An 11,675-nucleotide genomic window follows, 5' to 3' on the forward strand; every position below is an offset into this window, starting at 1 on the left:
ACATCTGAAGGCAGCCCTGTTTAGGGAAGTTTTTAATGTTTGATGCTGTATTGTGTTTTTAATATTCAGTGTGGTGTAGTGAATATTACACTGGTGTAGAGAGCCAGTGGTTAAGAGCGGTAGTCTCGTAATCTGGGGAACCGGGTTCACGTCTCTGCTCCTCCACATGCAGCTGCTGGGTGACCCTGGGCCAGTCACACTTCTTTGAAGTCTCTCAGCCCCACTCACCTCACAGAGTGTTTCTTGTGGGGGAGGAAGGGAAAGGAGAATGTTAGCCGCTTTGAGACTCCTTAAAGGGAGTGAAAGGCGGGATATCAAATCCAAACTCTTCAGTTGGAAGCCGCCCAGAGTGGCTGGGGAAACCCAGTCAGATGAATGGGGTACAAATAATAAAAGGATTATTGTTACAGACCCTCCAAGTGTCCCTAATTTCCAGGGACAGTCCTGGATTTACAGAAGCTGTCCCAGTTTCTGATGTGATCCAATAATGTCCCACTTTCCCTTAGGATGTCCCTATTTTCATCAGAGAAATGCTGGAGGGTATGGTAGAATGTCCCTATTTTCATCGGAGAAATGTTGGAGGTTATGGATATTTTTAAATATTCTGTTGGTTGCTGCCCAGAGTGGCTGGGGATGTGCAGGGTACCGTAAATATATTATTATTATTATTATTATTATTATTATTATTATTAACCTGTCACTGAGACTAAGATTCTCTCAGGCCAGTGAGCCATTTTATGCAGCCAACAATGCAAGCATTTATATTAATCTCTTTTAACCTCCTTTCCCCCCTTCAGGAATTGATCTGTCCACTTTGTGTTGCTGTGCTGTGCCTTCTCCATTTTGCTACCATTCCTCTGCTCCCCACCCCACCATCATGGGTGGCCTGCAGCCAGCTTGGTCCTGCCCCCGTCTCTATGGGAACCAGCACAGAATATGCTCCCACCATAGATCTAAGCACCCACGTTCACGTTCACCTCCTGCATTTTATTGACCCACATTTCCAGCAGCAGCAAGTTCATCTTTCTCCACCGTCACCACCTGCAGGCTGCAGAATTCGGCAGGGCTGCCCTGTGCTAATTCCAAACAGCAAATTGTTATGTCAGAGCTTCCTTTGTGTTCATTCCCTGGAGCATGTTTGTAAATGAGCTAAGACCTGTAAAGCGGAAACAATTGATCCAAAGCAAGTGAGGTGCAATGTAGACCTGTCAGAATCAATAGGACTAAGAAATCACTTGTTTAAATGGGGATTATTATGAGGGATATACCAACCAATGAAACAAACCTTTATTGATTAACCAACTACCTTTCAACCAACTAATTTAGTAATCCAGTGCTTTTCAGATAGCAGTTCTAGACAGGGATGAGCAGATTCTCCACATTGTCTTTGTTTAGCGATGCAGGACTTTGCTCTCCAGCTCCTTAATTCTGGTTCAACGGAAGGAATAGAAGAAGAATTTGTTTGGTCCACTTTCAGCAGCAGACTAACCCAATTTGACTTGCCTGTGGATTGGCGTGCAAACCACCTGCTGGATTGCACACTTCTCCAGATTCCGCAAAGCAGTTTCAGTCCTAAATGCAGTGCACGTATATCAGAAAAGATCCATATAAGATGTGTGCTTTAAATGCCGAGCTGATCCCTGCAAGGAGTTTTCTACCATCTGCTAGGTATACTGTTATCAAAATAATAAAGATTCTGTAATGCAAGGGGATTGGGGAACCTGTGAACTTCCAGATATTGCTGATCTGCACCTCCATCTTCCCCCACCATTGGCAGGGCTGTCTGGGACTGGTGGGAATTGGGAGTACCATAACATCTGAAAGGTGTGTGGATATCTCACCATCAACACCCCATACTTGGCCACCCTACAATTGTCACTGCAGGGGCGTCTGAAGGCCCATCTTGCCCGGAGATGAGTGAAGAAGATGCATTAACAACCTTTTCTAAACAAACCAGTTGTCTTCTGCATTTTATTCTAACTTTTTTTTTTAAAAAAGGGATTCTTATTGTTGCAATAATCGTATGTAAACAGCTTTGTGAGGTCCACTTGAAAAGCAGTATACTGTAAATAAATAATAAAAATAATTCAAGTTTCTCCTTTTTCCAGGTTTAAGTTCCATTCTCCACATTTCCACATAAATTTGTGTGTGGGTTTTTTTAAAAAAAGTTTTCATGTTGTCATTTTGTTGCAAATGTCTCCTAATCTACCATTTTTTTGCAAAGCAATTTCTCCTAATCAAATCTCCATCGTTAAGGCCGATGACCAGCACGAATGAAGCAAAATAAGAAGCATATAGAATAACAACATCCAAACGTGTGCAGCGAGGTTTATATGAAAATAAAAGTAGCATAAAGTAAAACAAAACAGGCACCAACAATTTAAAAGTTGTAATTATTCCAGGAACTCCAAAGAGGAAAATTACAAAATATTTGGGGTCAGCTCCCGGTGGGTTTTGCTTGCTGCGGCACAGAAATTGGCCACACTGAGAGTGATAGATGTATTTTGATCTGAGAGTCGTTTCCTAATGTTTGTTTGCTGTTTATGGTTTCGTTCTCCAGTAGTTTTTGTTTTGTTTTTTGCATCCATGCACACACACACACAAACACACACACGGTCATGTGCACACATACATCCCACTGCAATCCACTGTCCGACCCACTCACCATCTGCAGCTTTCCTAACGCACAAGCAATTTCTCACTCTCCCACCCCCTGCTTTTTGCTACAGCCTCTCCTAGGTGCTGACAAGCCCCACCTCTGCCAATCTTCAGTTGACAAAGCATCCGAGCATCTAAACAACACCACTAATGAGCTGATATAGATCACTGCTGTTTCATCTTCTCATGCCTAGAAGCAGGAGGAGGAGAAGGGCTGGGGGTGGCGCTGAGGCTCATAATCTCCCAATGGGCTCTAACACAGATTTGAAAATTTGAGCTTTTGTCTCTCTCCCTCTCTTTTGATCTCTCTTTCATATAGCTCTATCCCTGTGGAATGGGACACCCTGGGTTGCTTGGGTGTTGAACTCCTGGAGTTGGTTTGCGGTGGGTTATGTCCTGGCCCTTGCTGCTGGACAAAGAACTTGAACTCCCAGTTTTGTTTCCCTCAAATGTTTCAATGCATGAATTAGAGGGGTACACAGGCAAGGCTCAGGTGTTGAGTTGTAGCAGATTCAAAAGATGCATAAGATGCTAAGCAGAAGCTAAAAGGATGATCCAACAAGTGACTCTCCTTTTGGAGAGTGGCATGGGCACAGCTCTTACTGTGGTCAGTGGCCAGAGTCACAGGATGGGGCAAGTGAGCAGGCACTCCTTCCAGTGGGCTGAGTCTATGACATTTGTTCATGGCAGTGTCGGCACCAGTTCACCATCCAATTTACTCTGAGTCACCTCCCCTGGAGGAGGAGGCTCCTCACTAACAGATGGTGGTGCCTCATTGGCAGGAAAAGGTGGTGGGGTTGTCCAATGTCACTCATTTGCCATCCCAGTTAGTCCCTTACCTGCATCCAGCTCTGCATTCCTTAGACCACTGGCCTGCTCCTCTGGGTCAGATACTTCTTAGGGTCCTGATTCCACCTCCTACTTCCCACTAGGACCTTCTGCAGGGTCACCTAGCTCCAACTCTCTGAGCTCTTCCCAGTCCTCCTCAAGACCCAATCATCCCCTCTATGTCATCTCCACAGGACTCGTGACAGATTATAAGTATTGCGAGAGTTGCTGTTGCTGTGGTCTTCCCATTGGGGCATCTGGTTGTCCACTGTGAGAACAGGATGGTGGACTAGATATAGCAACCAGGCTCCTCATACATCCTTAGGTTAGAGTGCGCCAGCAGGACTGAGTCACTATTTTCTCCAGCTAAGTGATCGGCTATAAATTACTACTACTTCTAATAATGAAGGAGATGCAATGTTGTCCTCTCTGTTACAGCTCAGTGGTGGGGCACCTGCTTTGGTCCCCAGGTTCAGTCCTTGGGTTCAGACATTCAGTAGGGATGCTCTTGTCAAGGCGCAAATTCTCATTCATACAATCACTGCCTGAGCCCCTTGCCCAATCCTACGTCACTGATGGCTCTACACCACCTGCTAGACTAATCTTCTTTGCCAAAACTTATCCTCCACTGAGATGAAAGCCAAGAAGGTGTTTGTTCCATGGGTTCCACTAGTCCTACCATCTGCTACTGATGGTTCAAAATATACCTTGGCAGCTGTAGGGTGTGGCAAGGCAGGCTGTGCATGATACCTTCGTGTTCATGCACATGAAGTGACACAAGATGCATCCTCCCTTGGGCTGGAGAAATAAATTTCTCTGGAGGCTGCAATACTTTTGAATACCAGTTGGTGGAAGCCACAGGAGGGGAGAGTTTCCCTTGTGCTCTGGTCCTCCTTGGGGGTTTCCTACGGGCATCTGTTTGGCCACTGTGGGAACAGGATGCTGGACTAGATGGGCCATTGGCTTGATCCCGCTGAAGGCTCTTCCAATGTGGTGTGGTGGTTAAGAGCGGTAGACTCATAATCTGGTGAAACAGGTTCGCGTCTCCTCCACATGCAGCTGCTGGGTGACCTTGGGCCAGTCACACTTCTCTGGAGTCTCTCAGCCCCATTCACCTCACAGAGTGTTTGTTGTGGGGGAGGAAGGGAAAGGAGAATGTTAGCCGCTTTGAGACTCCTTCAAGTAGTGATTAAGTGGGATATCAAATCCAAACTCTTCTTTTTCTTCTTCTTATGTTGGCCTTTCACAGAGGTCTGGCCTGATGCTCCTGAACCCATTTGTTGATTAACTAACTCCTGATCAGATCACACACTCACCCGGGTTACACAATGTTGTTTCAGTGCATGAAAAATGTGCAAAAAAAGCCCTTATACACCTATTTAGATGAAAACCTTATTATACGGTGGAAAGTATTGAAAAGCACTGAGAAATGTGAATTTAACATAAAAGTGTGTATTTTGCTTTAAAAGTTTGTACACGGGGGTGTCAGCTTGAATAAAATACTTGGGGGCGGCAGGTAAACCCCACCTCACATAATTGATCACAGGATGTGACACACACGCACCGTTTGGATGGCAATGTCCATGACATTTTTGGTGGGGGCAACTCCCTCAAATATTTTATAAGGGGGCCAAAGAGATCTTGACCTCTAGGAGTTGACTTCTATGTTCATACATAATGTGTACAGTTTAAATACAGGGTTTTTTTTTGGGGGGGGGTTGTTTGCACATTCCTTCAAAACAAAAATCTGCACAAAATGGGATGGAACAGAAGCTATGATTCTCTGCCAGACAAACTGAAGTGGGATGGAATCGGGCTTTTGCTTGGTTCATCCCTAATTTACCTCACACAGCTTATATGAAAGGGCTCGGGGGCCAAATGTGGCCCTCCAGGTCTATCTACTTGGCCCTTTGGAATGTCCTTAGGCCCCGTCCCTTACCGCCCCAGCTCTGTGCCCCCTTGAAACCTTACAAAGGTAAGAGTCACATTCATGGCTCTGCCTCTTGCCTCACCCACTGCTGACGCCTGGCCCCCAGAAGGTTCTCCATGAGGGAATGTGGCCCCTGCGATGAAAAGGTTCCCTCACCCTTATTCCACAGAGCCTCACTGAAGAACTGTAGCTTCGTGGCAGGCCATGGCTGTTGAATGCCGAAGGGGCCCAGGTTCAATGCCTGGCATCTCCACATCCCCTGCCTGAACCTCTAGAGAGCTGCTGACAGTCAGTGCAGGCAATATTAAGCTGAACTGGGAATCATAAGTCGGGCCTGTGCTGCTCAGTTGTCAGCTTCCCATTGAGGCACCTCGTTGGCCATTGTGATGTTAGGATGCTGTCTGGATCTACAAGGACTTTTCTGATGTTTTCCCTCATATGCCCGAACTCTTACAAAACTGCAATTTGAGACTTGAGGGACCTGCCTAGGCTTCCCTTCAAGGTTCTGAAACTGAAATATACTCAGTGTCACAAAGTGATTTCATGCTCTTTATTCAGCTCATAGTGGTGAGGAGGAATGAATGAATGTCCCCTCAAAGTATCTGCTTTATATACATTATTTACACAATGGGCTGCATATGATTGGCTAATTCTGGAATTCTACTGTAAGCCAATCAGGTTGTGGATTCACTTATATCTGGAGCATGATTGGGTGGTTCCTGCCAACCAATAATATTGCTGCATTGTTCTAGGACCAATCAGACTGCTGCATTCTGAATCCTATTGTTCTAGGACCAATCAGACTGCTGCATTTTGGATCCTATTGTTCTAGGACCAATCAGACTGCTGCAGTTTGGATCCTATTCAACTCAGTACATAACAGAAACCATTTGAACCCTAGTCTCCAAAGAACCGTATTGACAAAAGAAATCTAACCACCTCTCCCGATCCTCGGATTTTGCTTCAAACAATAGGTGTGTCATGCGGAGAAAGGGAACAAGAGGAAAACAGACGCCAAGGCGTTTGAAGTGAGGTGTTTTGTTGTTTAATTGGTCCCTGTGGGAAAGCGTTTTCCGATCTCCTCACTGTTCCCTCAGGGACTAGGCCAGAGCACCTTCCCAAAGAGGCACAGTGTGTTTCTGTAGACCCATTTCATACAAAATGGCTACTGAGTGGCGTCTGCTTGAAACTGAACCCCAGCTAGCAATCTATAAGGGCTGTTGTACTTGGACCAGTGGAAGTTTCTGAGGCATCTTCAAGGGCAGCCCTGTGGACAGCTGACTGCAACAATCTAGTCTGAAAGCTACCACAGCATGGAATACTGTGGCCAAGTCATCTCTGCCCCAATGGGACTGTAGCTGGCAAACCAGCCAGAGCAGGAAGTAGGCATTCCTAGCCAGCGAGACCACCTGGGTCTCAAGAGACAATACTGAATCCATGAGAAACCCCAAGCTACAAATCTGCTCCTTCCAGAGGAGTGTGACCACATCCAGAACAGACTGTCTTTCCGCTGGACTCAAAAACTTGGAACACATAACACCTCTGCCTTTTCAGGAGATGATAGTTGTTAAACTGTTTTAAAAATGTCTTTAGAATGGTTTATCATTGCAGTTTCTACCACCCTGGCCTCCTTCTGGAAGAAAGGAGGGTGTTGAATTGAATTATTATTATTATTATTAATAATAATAATAATAATAATAATAATAGGGCTGTATCTGATTTAAGTTCTACTCAGAGAAGATCCATTGAAATTAATGAGCCTAAGTTAGTCACGACATCATTTTGGCGGATCCACTCTGAGCATGACTAACTTCAGATGCAAAATGGAAGCATGGTTAATTCCTAGTGCCCTGCAGAGAAAGAGGGGGCACTTAATTTGCAACTCCAGAATGAAGCAGAGAAATTCAGATGCAGGGGATTTCAGAAGTCCCTGCTCAGATACCAATGTATGACTCAGCACAACATCCCAACATCCCAGCGTGGAATGCCTTGGGGTTTGTGTGTTTGCTGAGCTCCCCTGCCAAGCCCCACACATAGTGGCTGCTTTCTGGCCTCCCCACTTCTTCAGAGTTCAGGGCCCCCCTCCAGGAAGCTGAGTCCCTTTGATTTAGGGATGGACAACACAGCTTTGATTATCCTAATTCCCTTCATCGTTACAGCACAGCAATGTGTTTTTTTCCCAAGGTAGGAGGGAGAGAGAGGAGAAGCCTGCAGTGTGATAATTGCAATTGCAGGCACAGCTCGCCAAAACCCATGGGAGAAAGCCTTTGTAGGAAATGGCGAGCATTAAACACTTCACCGGAAATAATGAGAATTGCAGATAGCAGAGGAAAAGTGGGGTGGGTGCTAATGGCTCGTGAAAACAAGATGGGAGCAATGGTTATCAAACAGCCGGATAGCTCAGCCGTACAGCAAGAGATTCTTAATCTCAGGGTTGTAGGTGTGAGCCTCAAATTGGGCACAACATTCCTGCATTGCAGGGGTTGGACTAAATGACCCCTCCTGGCACCTTCCAACTCAACAATTCTATGAGCTGAGGGGGTCATGAAATGCATCCTTTCCCTCTGCAGTTCCCTGTCTGGCTTTCTGATTTGTTTGTGCCAAATCTTAGCACAATGCTGAGTTTTCTACTTCTGGGACTGAGACAGGGCCTAGTGGGCAGAGCTCAGAGCAAAGAAGGGTGTAGAGGCAGTGGTTTGGGAAAGCAGAGAAATGGTTAGAGGCCAGAGAGGGGAGCATAGCAAGCCACAATATCCCGAGACCAAGTTCCAGTGTTACGACAGGGGGAGAGAAAAACTTTTCTTGATCCACTTTCTGCACGAAATGTGTGATTTTTATAAGCTTCTATCCTGTCACCTCCTACTTGCCTTTTCTGTAAACTGAAAAGTCTCAGTCGCTGCAACCTTTCCTCAGAGAAGAGGTGAGCAATGTTCCGAAAATAAGAGAAGATTGTTATGTCACATATTCCATCCCCATTTACTGGTTTGGAGGCTGGGGCTCCTTTTTTTCTAATCACTGTCCTAATTTTTGCCTTCTGGGGGTTATTTTTTCTTTTTAAAAAGTTATTCTGCAGAGTTCAGCCCACTGACAGTTAAACATCTCATGTGGTAGTGACTAAAGAAGGCATATTAGCCTTCTTCAGCTGTCCCTCCATATGTTCATGAAATATAGAAATATAGAAAGGAAGGGTGTGTGATCACTCCTGCTGGGTCCCCAGTCTCCACCTCTGCAAATAATGGGATAATGGATCCTATGCATAAACAGCTACACATGCCCAGAGGCCCTCTTGACACCTTATAGCTGCAGTTGCAGGTGACATGCTTATTTTTTAAGCTTGTGATTCGTAAAACATTCTCTCAAGATCTTGCGGACGCTGGCTTTGGAATCAATTACTCCCAGCTAGGGATTCAGGGATAGAGTTGATTTTCTTGGTATTTTAACAAGAATCCTACCTAATTTGCGCTTCTTGAACCAACGACGCAGACTGCTATCTTTTCAAATCTCCTCTTCTGCGAATTTTGCGATGCCATTCTCCAAACAGGTAACGTTTGCAAAAATGCATCCATTGGGGGAAATTGTGCAGAAAAATGCAAATGTTTCTGTATGTATATAAACCAAACGGATATGGCAAGAAAGTCTGCTTGCCCAGCAAGATCATCGGCACACTGGTGGACAGAAGGAGTTCTCGGAATGCAATGCGAAATCCTTGACCAGCTCCCTCAAGGACCAAACTTCAAGTAGATCCAGGATGGGCAACCTGTGGCCCTCCAGATGCTGGGAACTACAGCTCCCAAAATTCCTGAGAATCGGCTGTGCTGGCCTGGTTAAAGTTAGAGTCCCACAGCATCTGCAAGGCACCACGTTGGAACATAGCCATAGACCCAGTAATAATAATAATAATAATAATAATAATAATAATAATAATAATAATTTATTATTTATAGCCCGCCCATCTGGCTGGGTTTCCCCAGCCACTCTGGATGGCTTCCAACAAAACACTAAAATACAGTAACCTATTAAGCATTAAAAGCTTCCCTAAACAGGGCTGCCTTCAGATGTCTTCTGAAAGTTTTGTAGTTATTTTTCTCTTTGACATCTGGTGGGAGAGCATTCCACAGAGCGGGTGCCACTACCGAGAAGGCCCTCTGCCTGGTTCCCTGTAACTTGGCTTCTCGCAGCAAGGGAATTGCCAGAAGTCCCTTGGCGCTGGACCTCAGTGTCCGGGCAGAACGATGGAGGTGGAGATGCTCCTTCAGGTATACTGGACCGAGGCCGTTTAGGGCTGTAAAGGTCAACACCAACACTTTGAATTGTGCTTGGAAACGTACTAGGAGCCAATGTAGGTCTTTCAAGACTGGTGTTATATGGTCTCGGTGGCCGCTCCCAGTCACCAGTCTAGCTGCCGCATTCTGGATTAGTTGTAGTTTCCGGTTCACTTTCAAAGGTAGCCCCACATAAAGCGCATTGCAGTAGTCCAAGCGAGAGACAACTAGAGCATGCACCACTCTGGCGAGACAATCTGTAGGCAGATAGGGTCTCAGCCTACGTACCAGATGGAGCTGGTAAACAGCTGCCCTGGACTCAGAATTGACCTGCACCTCCATGGACAGCTGTGAGTCCAGAATGACTCCCAGGCTGCACACCTGGTCCTTCAGGGGCACAGTTACCCCATTCAGCACCAGGAAGTCCTCCAGTAGCCATTGTTAACTCCATGAACTGGTTAACCACGGACTGCCTTACAATCAGTGCCCAATGTGGATGAGCACCAGAGACAGGCCCTACCATGAGGCAAAGCGAGGTGGCTGCCTCAGACAGTGAATTCCAATGGGAGGATAGCAAGGTGCGTCCTGTGGACTGCCTCCAAAGCCCATAGCTAGCTTGCAGCCCTAGCATGGCCAGTGCAGAAATGAGGTGGCGTGAGGTGACCCACCTTGGGTGGCTAGTTCCATGGGTGGGTGGAGTTAGATCACAATCTGGACTCAGATTTGGGTAAGTCAAAGATGCAGCCAAGGATGGAAAGAGCAGCAGCAGCAGCACCTCACTGAAAGCTCCCTTTCCCCCTCGCCAGAAAGGGTCTCCTTCAGACCAGCTGCATTGCCACAGGCCTCCCTCCACCCTGGCAAGGATCCAGTGTCAGTGGTACATCTTCACACCCTCCAACTGATGAAAATAGGGACGTCCTATTTAACAACAGCAGCAGCATTTTCTTATTTATACCCCGCCCATTGGACTGGGTTGCCCCAGTTACTCTGGGCAGCTTCCAACATATATAAAAAACATAACAAAACATTAAACATTAAAATAAAACTTTCCTATGCAGGGCTGCCTTCAGATGTCTCCTAAAGGTTGTACAGTGGTACCTCAAGTTAAGAACTTAATCCGTTCCGGAGGTCTGTTCTTAACCTGAAACTGTTTTTAACCTGAGGTACTTTAGCTAATGGGGTCTCCCACTGCTGCTGCCGCACGATTTCTCTTCTCATCCTGAGGTAAAGTTCTTAACTCAAGGTACTACTTCCGGGTTAGCAGAGTCTGTAACCTGAAGCATTTGTAACCCGTAGTGTTTGTAACCTGAGGTACCACTATTTAGTTACTTATCTCTTTGGCTTGGGGGTGTCACATAACTCCATATCCTCCAACATTTCTCTGATGAAAAAAGGGGTGTCCTAAACAGAGCCATAGCTAGGTGATCTTGCACCCCTGGCAGAACCATCCAGATTGCGCCCCCTAGCCACTCCACCCATTCAATTCACCCTCTATTTAAAACCTTTTCTTATGAGGCAATAATCAATATTTTTATTTATGGACATATTTTTAAGCCGCTTTTGCACTCACCCCCTTTGCCTGCACCCCTGGCAGGGGCCCACCTCGCCACCCTCTAGCTACGGCCCTGGTCCTAAGGAAAAGCAGGACATTCTGGGACCAAATCAGAAACCGGGACAGCTTCTGTAAAGCTGGGACTGTCCCTGGAAAATAGCGGCCCTTGGAGGGTCTGCATCTTGTCTCAGGTGCCTAAAGGTCTTGGCTAGAGGCCCTGGCTAGAGGCGTCTGCTCTCCACTCAGAGTTTTAACTTCCAGGACAAAGGAGGTGAATAGGAAGGCAATGTGTTTATTAACAAGCCCCCCTCCCCACCGCCACATAGGGGCAAAACGAGGATGGTGATTTACCAGAGACCAGGAAAGCAGGACTGTCCCAGGTCAATAGGGACAGCAGGCACACATGGAATCCTTATTTCAACATGTAATTCTTGCTTTGGTCCTA

The sequence above is a fragment of the Podarcis cretensis genome (assembly GCF_951804945.1).
Source record: "Podarcis cretensis genome assembly, chromosome: 8".
NCBI lineage: Eukaryota > Metazoa > Chordata > Lepidosauria > Squamata > Lacertidae > Podarcis > Podarcis cretensis.